This window comes from Phacochoerus africanus, chromosome 10, assembly GCF_016906955.1.
Source record: "Phacochoerus africanus isolate WHEZ1 chromosome 10, ROS_Pafr_v1, whole genome shotgun sequence".
NCBI lineage: Eukaryota > Metazoa > Chordata > Mammalia > Artiodactyla > Suidae > Phacochoerus > Phacochoerus africanus.
Window position 1 is genome coordinate 21,000,566 of NC_062553.1, and position 12,454 is coordinate 21,013,019.

The following is a 12,454-nucleotide window of genomic DNA, read 5'->3' on the forward strand; positions in this document are numbered from 1 at the left end:
ATAGAGGTAGTCTTGAGATTACCATGGATAAAGCAAAGTATGGTAGGTACTTTTCTTAATCTTTGAGTCATTTTTTAAGACAAGTTGTAGAATTAGATTATGCCTAATAATCTTCATTCCCATAAAATGTGAAATGATATCCTAAAAAGTTCATCTGTGATTGTCTTCTGATTCTGAATAGAATTATTCTTAAATTAACCCTGGAGAGGGGCCATGAAGTAAGGACTCTCACATTCTACTTTATTTTGTGAGTCTTTATGTATTCAGTGTTTACTGAATTAGAACATAGTTCTAGTGTTGCTAGAATATTCTCTGTGAGCTAGCACTATCCAATTTTTAATATTAATAACTGTGTTAGTAAACCGGTTTATGGAATTAAACTAAATGATATCAGAAATATAATTTTTAAAAAGCTGTCTGTGTAATTTAATGTTCTCTTCCTAACATGAGTATGTCTTATCTCTGAAAGACTAAGAATAATACCTAATTATGTATTATTAAGATAAATTAGGTATTCTTAGATAATATCTATTTCTCAGGGACTGTGAAAAGTGCATTATAAGAATCATCTCATTTAATTCTCATTCTAATTTATGATAAAGATACTACCTAATAGATGGAAACATGGGAGTAGTTGGTGGTTGCATTAGAATTCAGTATTTTGCCTATTTGCCCAAATTGAAACTTGTGTCCACACCAAAATTAGATCTTACTAGGATATTTTCCTTATTCTCCTAACTTGTGTAGGTTTAAAAAATGTACTTTTTAAAAATTATATGTTTATATCCAAAGAAAATCATAGGACTGGGAAGCATACAATTTCAAATTATTTATAATTAATGTAAATCAAAATGTATATATTTATATTCTCCATTTGGAGTACACTCCAGTATTTCTTCTATCTTATAGTGCCACTGTTGTCTTACTCAGGGTGAGATAGATGATGCATGGGGAAGAACAATCTCAAAAATCTTGACCTGAATCAGCAAAGGTTCATCTTTCATATAAGTTTCACTGTATTTGAGCCACTCTCCATGTAGTCCAGGATGAAGACATCTCCACTATCTTGTAGCTATGCCATCTCATCCGTCCCCCTTGATCGCTGAAGCAAAACAAAGTAAAACGCTAACAATTCTTTAATCTAGGAATAACAAACATCACTTCTGCTTAAAACTTATTGGCCAAAATTGGAAAAAGGAGATTTTGGAAATAGTTTTCCATGTCCCTAGAGAAGTAGAAACTGGACAAGGGGAACACTAGCAATATCTTCCACAACCATCGTCAACACAGGATTTCCAAAGTCACTGTGCATGTCTGTTATCAAGCTGGCATAGAGTGAAGAAATAGGAAGAATCATACATGAAAAATTGATTTGTCCTAGGCTTAAGAGTGGCACTTGCGTCAGAATTCAATCATCAAACTTCAGGGGTAGTTAGAAAATGTAACCTATATGTGTAACTGGGAAGAAAAGGAAATGGAATTGGAAATGGAGTAGTGGTCTCTGTTGCATGACTTGACCAGTGTTATTTCTTCATTTGGGACTATTTTTCACCTAAATCTTATTTTTTAAAATTTGAAGTATAGTGGATATATAACATTATACTAGTTTCAGGCGCACAGTATGATTCAATATATGTATATATTGCAAAATGGTAAGTCTAGTTAACATCTGTCAGCATACAGTTACATTTTTCCCTTGTGATGAGAATTTTTAAGATCTACTTTCTTAGCAACTTTAAAATATGCAACAACCATAATCACTGTGCACATTACATTCCCATCCTTAAGTATTTTATAACTGAAAGAGTGTACCCAAATCTTAATTTTAGTGTTTTTCTCTCTTCAAGTCAGTGTAAATGTATAGCCAGATGTTTTCCCCAAATTCAAACTCATACCAAATTGGATATTCCAAAACCATGTCCAAAACTGAATACTGAATTTCCTTTCCCACACTACTTTGCTCACAGTTCAGGTCATATTTAGTCAGCTCACTCTCTTAGACCTACCTTCAAATTATATGCAGAATTGGAGTGACTCTTATTATGCTCACTACTGTTGCCTAATCCAGACCTCCACCAAGACTGCAATACTGTCTTGGTCTACCTGTTTCTACCCTTGGCACTATAGCAAGAATAATCTGTGTAAAGCGTGAGCTGGATTTTGCAACACTGTATTTTCAGATTTAGGCTAATGACATCCATTTTCATGAATTGTTCCATGTCCCTCAGATAATAAAGACATCTGCTGTTTTGGAAGGAAATAATTAAAATGTGCTCTACTCTGGTGAAGATTTATGGACCCAACCTGATTGCTCCTTTTCTCTTTGTGATGGTTCTGTGTTTCTCCCTTTTATTCCCCACATAATTGATATGATTATATAGAATAAGAACTATTTTTTTCTCCTTTGTGTCATTGAGAATTAGCTGTCTTCTATCCTCTGATAGGAATATTATAAATTATAAGGTATGAAATAATTCTTAAAGCATTGAATAAGTCATAAACATTGAGAAACACCTCATTGCTTTTGTCCCCACCTTTATTGTAATTTATAGGAGTAAAATAGTGAGAATGTAACAGCTCACGCCACATGGGACTATATTTTCCTAATGGCAGCGTATGAGTTCACCACATTTCTTCCCTATGAAAGTAGACGTCACAGGGAAAGTAGCTGTGAGTCTGTCTTATGTCTTTTCCCGTACTTAAGTACATGTACTCACAAAAATGTAAGCATATGTAAAAGCTTCCTCCTTTCACATACATTATATGTGTGTGTATCTCTAATAACTTTTTATTACATGATACTGCTAACTTTTAATATTTTCTGGAGTTCCCGTCATGGCACAGCAGAAACGAATCTGACTAGTAACCATGAGGTTGAGGGTTCATATTCCTGACCTTGCTCAGTGGGTTAAGGATCCTGCATTGCTGTGAGCTGTGGTGTAGGTTTCAGATGCTCCTCAGATCTGGCGTTGCTGTTGCTGTGGCATAGGCTACTGGCTGCAGCTCTGATTGAACCCCTAGTCTGAGAACCTCCATATGCCACAGGTGTGGCCCTAAAAAGACAAAAAAAAATATTTCCTGTGATGCACATTATATTATTTTAATATCTGCAGGTATTATTTCACCATTTTCCTTAAAAATGATTTTAATTATGTAGGAAGGTATTCTTGTGTGTTGTATTTTGCTATATTTTTGCCTTTTAAATTTTCTTTTTCCCTTTACTACATTTATCAAAGTGAAATTTTAAAGACTGTGAGACTACTACAATAGTGGAGAAATCTAGTACATCTTTACAAATATCAAATATTGCTTAACTTTTATTATTTCAATATTTAAAGTTGCCAATACATTTTTCTATTACCAATTTAATTTGGTATTTTCAACTTCGTATATATTATGACTAGTTTTTTCCACTTATTTTCTACTCTTTCTTTTTTTCTTTAAAAAGTCAAAAGTAAAAATCATTTTAAAAAAAAGTCAAAGTAAGCCTTGTATGTGATTTACCAAAAAAAACCAAAAAACAAAAAAAACCCTGTGTGACAGGTTGTAACACTGCTATTTAACTTGTTCCAGTCTGGAAGATAGGCATGGATAGATTAGATGAGTGTAAATTTAGTCATCATTTTCTTGACAAGCCAGTAAGGAATGCTTTTTCTAATTATGAAGCAATTTTTTTTTATACATATAGAACCATGTTGAAGAACATGAAATGTATGTTGGAAGATTGTGTTTCTAGCAAAGTAGTTGTAGTTGCATGTAAATCATAGTTACTTTCTAGTTTATGCAGTTATTAACAAATACGTACGGAGTTCCCGTCGTGGTGCAGTGGTTAACGAATCCGACTAAGAACCAGGTTGCGGGTTGGGTCCCTGGCCTTGCTCAGTGGGTTAAAGGATCTGGCGTTGCCGTGAGCTGTGGTGTAGGTTGCAGACGCGGCTCGGATCCCACGTTGCTGTGGCTCTGGCATAGACTGGTGGCTACAGCTCCGATTGGACCCCTAGGCTGGGAACCTCCATATGCTGCAGGAGCGGCCCAAGAAATGGCAAAAAGACCAAAAAAAAAAAAAAAAAAAACCAAAACAAACAAACAAAAAGAACAAAAAAAAACAAAAACAAAAAAATATGTAGTGTGTCTAACATAAGTAAAACTTTGTGGAGTTCCCGTTGTGGCTCAGCGGTTAACGAATCCGACTAGGAACCATGAGGTTGAGGGTTCAATACCTGGCCTTGCTCAGTGGGTTAAGGATCCAGCATTGCCGTGAGCTGTGGTGTAGGTCGCAGATGTGGCTTGGATCCCGAGTTGCTGTGGCTGTAGGCCGGCAGCTACAGCTCTGATTCGACCCCTAGCCTGGGAACCTCCATGTGCTGTGGGAGCGGCTCCAGAAATGGCAAAAAGACAAAAAAAAAAGAAAAAAAAAGGTAAAACTTTGTGTAGAGATTTGCTGAAGGATAAAATGAGAATTCTGACTTGGAGTTTGTCCTCAATGGGTTGTAGTTTAGAAGGGAAACAATAAAGGAAGGAAAATCCATACATGACATCTTGCCTGATCTACTTTTTTCTATCAGCTGATCTCTTTCATTTATTTGTTTCTGATTTTGTCTCTTCCTCTTGAAAAACAATGTTCTGTATCATGTTACCATTTTGGCGTCTTTTACAAAAACTTAATACCTAAGATAGTTGAGTTGTATTTGATTATATTTAATGATATCTGCCATTCATTGAATACTCAGTACACATTTGTGGAGTCAGTAAATGGTGTATGTTCAAAAGATATGTATATATTTATTTACAAAGATGTTGATAATGTGCAGTGGTATTCTGAATAATAGATCTGTTTAACATTATTGATATCTTGATAAGGAGAGAAGGTAAAAGAATATTTCTTTCATTTTATAAAATGTTTGCATTTTTCATTAAATAGTGGTAAGTAATGCTAATCCACCTTTTCTATGGAAAAGTTTCACTGAGAATTCTTTTTCTCTCTTCCCCTCTGTCTTTTTTTCTTTTGGGGGGCCACAGCTGCGGCATGTGGGAGTTCCTGGACTAGGGGTCATATCAGAGCTGCAGCTACAGACCCACGCCACAAATTGCAGATGTTGGATCCTTAATCCACTGAGTGAGCCCAAGGATCAAACCTGCATCCTCATGGATATTATGTCGGGTTCTTAACCCACTGAGCCACAAGAAAGAACTCTCTCTTTTTGCTTGCAAGTAGCCTCCTTGGAGATGGAGCCCGTTGAACATTCACAATTTCCTATGCAGCTGCAATTAAGAATAATGTATATCTACATAAAAGCCAATAAATACAGGTTCCTCATTTGTTATGGTCTTTATGAAACAAATTTATGGGAATGGAGATTTCTTTTTTGTTCGTTTGTTGATCTCCCCCCCCACCCACCCAGGGCTGCATTTGAGGCATATAGAAGTTTCCATGCTAGGGATCGAATTGGAGCTGTAGCTGCCCACCTACACCACAGCCACATCAATGCCAGATCTGAGCCACATCTGCGACCTTCACCGCACCTCATGGCAATGCTGGATCCTTAACCCACTGAGTGAGGCCAGGGATAGTACCCCAATCTTCACGGATCCTAGTGGGGCTCGTTACCACTGAGCCACAACAGGAACTGCTGGGAATGGAGATTTCTTAATCCAATATCTTGTGGATGTACTAAGGTCTGTATGCCTTAATTGACAAATATAACAATTTGTATCTGTGTTTTCTTTCTGGGACTGTCAAGGTTTGTGATGCATACGTATATTTGTGAATACATTCCGTGGAAAACAAAAGTCTAACGAGATGTTTTTCTATGTTCATGATCTTCAGATGGATGCTCAGTGTGAAGAAGCAGCCAAATAACCTTCTGTCATGAGAGTAGCCGTTTGAACTAATTGAGACTCTGGGACTAGTTACACTTTGTGCAATTAGTGGCAGGTGTTATACTACTTAAAAACTTAAAATGAGACCTGTGAATTTAACTGAAAACCTAAAAATTTTTTAGCATTGTTAATTATTCTCTTCGACAACATATTGGCCTCTTATGGTGGGGTCTTCCAGCATGATAATCAATACCAGGAACCTTGAATTTAGACAACCTACTCTATACTTCAGTTTCTTCTCATTTTAATAGGAACAACAGTACCTCATGGGATTATGTGATAATTAAGGACTACATTTTTAAAAACCATGTAAAACAGGATCTAGCTTATGCTAATTGTTCAAGCTTGTAATAATCACCAACTATGATATTACATGGTTCTCAGTATTATACACTTATGAATTCTTTAAATCTCAGTTTTCCTATTAGGATAATTAGGGCTATGCTGTTTTCCTTAAAGTATATATTTTTGAGTATAGATTAATTATGGCAAGCTCATAGAAGGCATTATACAAGTTATAGTCAACACTTTATTATTACTATAGCTATTATTATTTTATTATACTTACATTTATTTACTTACCAGATACGTGAAACTTTGATTCTTCTATGCTTTAATTTCTTCATCTGGAAAATTGGGATGACACAATTATCTCACAGATTTTTTATAAAGACAAATAGGGCTCATAGTAAGCACTCAATAAATAAAGGCTACAATTATTTTCATATTGTTGTTATTGCAGGTTATTGTGATAATTTAGGATAGAATAACCGGCCATGAACATCAACTCAATGAATTTCTATCCATAAACTAGTTAAAGGGATTCAGTGACTAAAGAGACCAGATGTGCCGTCTTTCATAACCAGACTATTTTAATGTTGTGCTATGAAGTATATTTTATAAATCTACACATATTTGCCCATTCTGGGATGGAAATGTTTTCCTGTTATTTGTTCTAGAAATTATATGATACTTGGCACTATTTTCAAAGTAAAGTGTCATCTCTCATGGGAAGATAAAAACTGAAACCTCAGATATCATAATTGTCAGGAGAGTCATAACATGTTATTTAAAGATTAATAGATGTGTTTGAAGATAAGAGAAATATGACCTTCATTATCTCGTGAGGAATTCAATTTGCTGGTATATAATGCATGTCTATTGGACAAATGGTTGATTCAGTCTCCTTTATGTCACCTGCCAACCATAGTTTCCTTTAGCTAAGGGCACTAAACAGCTATTTAGAAATTCTCAATAAAAATCAATCAAATTTAGATGAAGCCATTCTTTATGATCAAATATCTGATATCAAGGGTTGATAATGAAGAGCAAATTCAAAGAAAGATACATTTTCCATCTTGCATTTTAGTTTCCAGTGATTTTTATGTGGGTACTTAATGTGGGTACTCTTCCTTTTACAAGGGCTTACACAGTCCTTGTTTAATACTTTCTAAGTTTTAGAGAATGTACAGGCAAACTGAATGTAAGCTACATTGTTCTCTCTGCACATGAAAAGCTATAGCTTTGTAAAAAGTTTAAAAAATTCTCTCACATTGAGCACATCTATATAGAACTAGAATAAAATAATGAACAATTAAAATTTGTTAATTTATAAAGGTTTATTTGTGGAGAAGAATATTGTAAGCAGAATCGAGGTAGTTACACTTCTTACCTGTAAGATGCAGTGCCGGGAAGGAAAATGGACGATACTACCCTCACTTTGCAGTTTGCCTGGGACAGTTCTGGTTTAAAGTTATTAATATGATTATTGACAGCACATCCTTCCTGCTGCAAATTGTCTTGCTTAATTGTCTACCTAAAGGGACACAAAGTCTGAGGTTTTTTCTGAAAGATAAGTAAATGTTAGATGAAGTTTGCCAAGCTGGGAAGAATATCCAAGAAGAGGGAATCACATGTTCTAAGATTATAAGATTCTTATAATGAGCATTTTTGAGGAACTACAAGTTCAGTGTGGGTGGAATGTAGCAGTTGAGGGGTATGTGGAAACTATGGAAGTTCCCAGACTAGGGGCTGAATAGGAGCTGCAGCTGCCTCTGCCACAGCAGATGCACCCAAGCTGCATCTGCGACCTATGCCATAACTTGCAGCAATCCCAGATCCTTAACCTACTGAGCACGGCTTGGGGTCAAATCCGCATCCTCATGGAGACAATGTTGGGTTATTAATCTGCTGAGCCTCAATGGGAACTCCACTTTACTCTTTATTTTTAAATTGCTTTATTTGAAATTTAGACTTGCCCCAGTTCTTCCAGAATGACCATGCTCATTCAGGTGTTTGCCCACAGGGGACATGCTGTATAGACACTGATTCCGTCATAAAACAGGCTTATTGCATAGTTCTCATTATCCGACCGTGATCTCTATCTGTATAACAATGAATTTGCACCTTTCTGTAGACTGAATGTTTATGTTCCTCTCGAATTCGTATGTTGGAATCCTAAACACTAACACAATGGTACGTGGAGGCAGGGGCCTGTGGTTAATGATCACGTTGTGAAAATGCAGCCCTTGTGAAGGAGATTAGGGCCTATATAAAGAGATCTCAGAGACAGAGGGAGAGCAAAGCAAGAGAACCCCGCTGTCTGTAACCAGGAAGGAGATTCTCAAAAGACAGCAGATCTCTAGGTATCTTGGTCCTGGACTTCCCTGCCTCCACAGCTGTGAGAAATAAATATTTGTAATAGCAGCCAGAACGAAAAGATGCTATTGAAGTGCATTTGTTGAGCACTTCAATCCCTATTACCTTATTGCCAATGAATTTATTCCTCTAGCTGACCTTAGAAGAAGTACAGATACCCCAGGGTCTACTGGAATGGTTTTCTCAGTTTTAGCAAGAATCCATTTACATTGGTTGCTAGGTGCCCTAGAAGGAATCTTGGAAATGGAGGAGAATGAGTTAGAAGTTCTGTGGAGTTAACTCTCTTTGTTATTCTATGGATTTTCTGCCTAGAAATTGTGTCCCTCTGTCCCACTCATCTGCATAAAAATAGCCTTCTTTAAATGGGGCTTTATTGAAGGCATTTTGAAATGGGGAGTCAGGAATTAAGATTCTACCCAAGGCTTCTTCCAATAATTCGCCTTGAGCTAATAATACTAACCCTTTCTTAGCTTAGCTGCAAGTTTTCCTTTTGCGTATTAAGGGAGTTGAATATATAATGACTTATGCCTTCTGGGCTCTAAGTTTCTACAAGATTTAAAAATCTCTTAAAATGTCCCTGTGCCCTGGGGAAGAGCCTCAAGCACGCAGACTGTGCTTGGCCTGCTGAACCAGGCGCAAATCATTGCCCAAGGCTTTTGGGCCTGGACCTCGTGTGCTTCTCTGACGTGAATCATGTGGCAGTCTCAAAACTCAGGCTACTATGCTGACCTGTACCACAGACAGGGAATCTTCACTGTTCAGTCTCACAAGGTGACAGCTGCTGCTCCTGTGTTAAATTCATAGTTTGGGGCCAAATTCAAATAAGCAATCAACATAAAAGACTTGGGTTTGAGATTCTTAACATGGAAAAATCTCAGCACCAGAGAGTGAGATAGTAACCTTATCAATATTAGGAGTCAAGTTCTTCAAGCATCTGTGATAGACAAAAATTGAAAAAAGCTTGTGAAATTATTTTTCTTCCTGAGAATAAAATTAATAAGAACATTCAGAAAATTCCAGGCGACAGAATAATTCCTTTTTTTTCCTGTGTGTTTTGTGAATTGTTACCTATGTGACCAACGTGTAAACTTGTTGGTGGGGCATATTTTCCACATAACTTGTTAATTCCTAACATGGTATGTTTTTAAAAAGGAAGGATTGGAGTTCCCGTTGTGATGCAGTGGTTAATGAATCCAACTAGGAACCATGAGGTTGCGGGTTCGGTCCCTGCCCTTGCTCAGTGGGTTAACGATCCGGCGTTGCCGTGAGCTGTGGTGTAGGTTGCAGATGCGGCTCAGATCCCGCGTTGCTGTGGCTCTGGCGTAGGCCGGTGGCTACAGCTCCGATTCGACCCCTAGCCTGGGAACCTCCATATGCCACGGGAGCGGCCCAAGAAATAGCAAAAAGACAAAAAAATAAAATAAATAAATAAATAAAAAAGGAAGGATTAAGGGCAGACCTTAGGTTTACTGAGTCTGTTTAGCAAATAGAAAATATCCTGTGTAGTATTGACCATCATTCTTTACTTCATTTTAAAAATTCTAATTTTGCAGATTTTTGTTTTTAAGTTTTAGAGGACTTTTTATAAGGCAAGCTTTTATGAATGATTTCATTAAGAATATTTTCCAGGGAGTTCCCGTTGTGGCTCAGCGGAAACGAATCTGACTAGCATTCATGAGGATGCTAGGTTTCATCCCTGGCCTCGCTCAGTGGATTAAGGATCTGGTGTTGCTGTGAGCTGGGGTGTAATCACAAACATGGCTCAGATCTTGTGTTGCTGTGGCTCTGGCGTAGGCCGGCAGTTGTAGCTCTGATTTGACCCCTAGCCTGGGAACCTCCATATGCTGTGGGTGCGGCCCTAAAAAAAAAAAAAAAGGAATATTTTCCAGGATTTAAGTCCAGGTGTCAAAAGACCTCTATAAGATATCTCCTTTATACCACACTGTCTTGTTGATATGTAATAGATAGTGGAAAAACAAATATTTTTTGTAGCAAGTTGAAATTTAATACTGAGTATCATAATGTTAGTGATAAAGACATTGGTACATTTAACAAGTGAGTTAAAATTTTTTCCCTCAAAAATACGGATTATATGTGCCTATATAGTATAAGGAACCATTAGGCTAGTGACATTGATCTTAAAATGTATGAGGTCTGGCCAGAAATTAAGGGTAGCTAAAAGTCTTTGTCATAAAAAGTCTCTGCTATGTACTCATAAAAATTTCCCTCTCATTCCTGACAACAGCCTCTGTTTCCAAAGAGACTTTAAAGTGCTTTCTTTACTTTGCACTTATCCTAAAAAGTCTGGTCCAAAGTTCTGTTTTATACATTATTTCTCCTCTAATAATTTAAAGCTCTTTATTTGACACCTTATGGAATTTTTTGGTCATGTTAGAACATTAGAAATAAACATAATCAGTCATATTCATTCATTCATTCATTCATCCAACAAATATTAATTCCACACCAACCAAATGACACTAGAGACCCTCTGCACGGCCCATGGAATGCCTGGTTCCCTCTGGCAGAGCACACGTTCTCAGAGAGCTCACAGTGTAGTTTATACTTTTCCTGTCACCCATTCTACAGGCTTGCACCCCCAGTTTTAGCTTGGCACATAATATGCATTCCAACACTCATCTGTTAAAGCTGAGTCATGCTAACTGTTCATTTACCCAGATGCCCTAGTACTATAGAAGATAAATCTATCTATAGAAGGAATAAATACAGAGAAACATGTTATACCCAAGGTTACACAGATTTAGAGCAGAGCTGGGATGAATATATCTATTCTCTTGTCCAGTGCCTATTACCTTGGCTTCCTTACAATATGGTCTCATTTCTAAACTAAAGGTTAAGTGCAGCACAAAATTAGTGATGGTATTATTTACAACCCAAAGTATCTTGTGAACTCTATTTACTAAAAAGCTGATGTAATCTAATGCTAGGTTTTCATGCCGTAAGATGTCACTTGATGCCTGGAACAGGTATAATGTTAGGCAGAAACTCAGTTATAATTCTGGAGATGTCAGCTCACATCTGTCACCATGTCTCAGCGAAATGACTGTCACTGGGTATTGATACCGAAATGAGTTTCACAGTGAATCTCTTTATCAACAGTAGAATAACTGACTCCCTCTGATGCCCTCTTTGAAAATGTAGCCTGAGTGTATATTCCACATCTTGGATTAAAATGAAGCATTTAGGGAAATTTTCTTGAGGCAGGAGCAGAACACTTGTGTTCTGAGGGAAATGTATTTAACCAATGGATTAGATAGATTGAAAAATAATGATAACCGTGTTCTTAGACATTTATTGTTAAGGCTACATTCCTGTTTTGTTTTGGGTTGTATTTTATGTATTTAGGTGGTCTTGACTATTTTGTATAGCATTTTCCTGTCCCTGTGGGTTAAGGTGCCATGTTATTCAGTGAAGATTCCATGTGACATTTCTGTGTCAGAATCTGACCCTGAGCATGGCTTGTTCTCACATTGAGTACAAATGGCCGTAGAAAACTCTTTTCAGTCCGTATGACAGTGAAAAATCAAGTACAATGGATTTTCACAATGATATTCATAAAAATAACATCACATTTATTAAGAATTTACTGTTCCAGATTTTATGTTAAAAACTTCCTGTCAGTTTGTATGTTTAATCCTCAAACTCTGTAAGGTATGCAAAAAAGTTATGCTTAAAAAAAATCGGAACTAAAATACATTATTCACTTGGACGCCAGCAATCTGCCATAACAATTAACCTTTATAGTCAGAACTGTTTTACACATTCAACCAAAACAACTCTATGGAGTAGGATCTTAACTATATTAAATTAAGAAATAATGCAACTTGCCTAATCTAACTGCTAGTAAGTAGAGCAGCTGGAGTCTTGAGATTTTGACCATGCAATTTACTCTTTC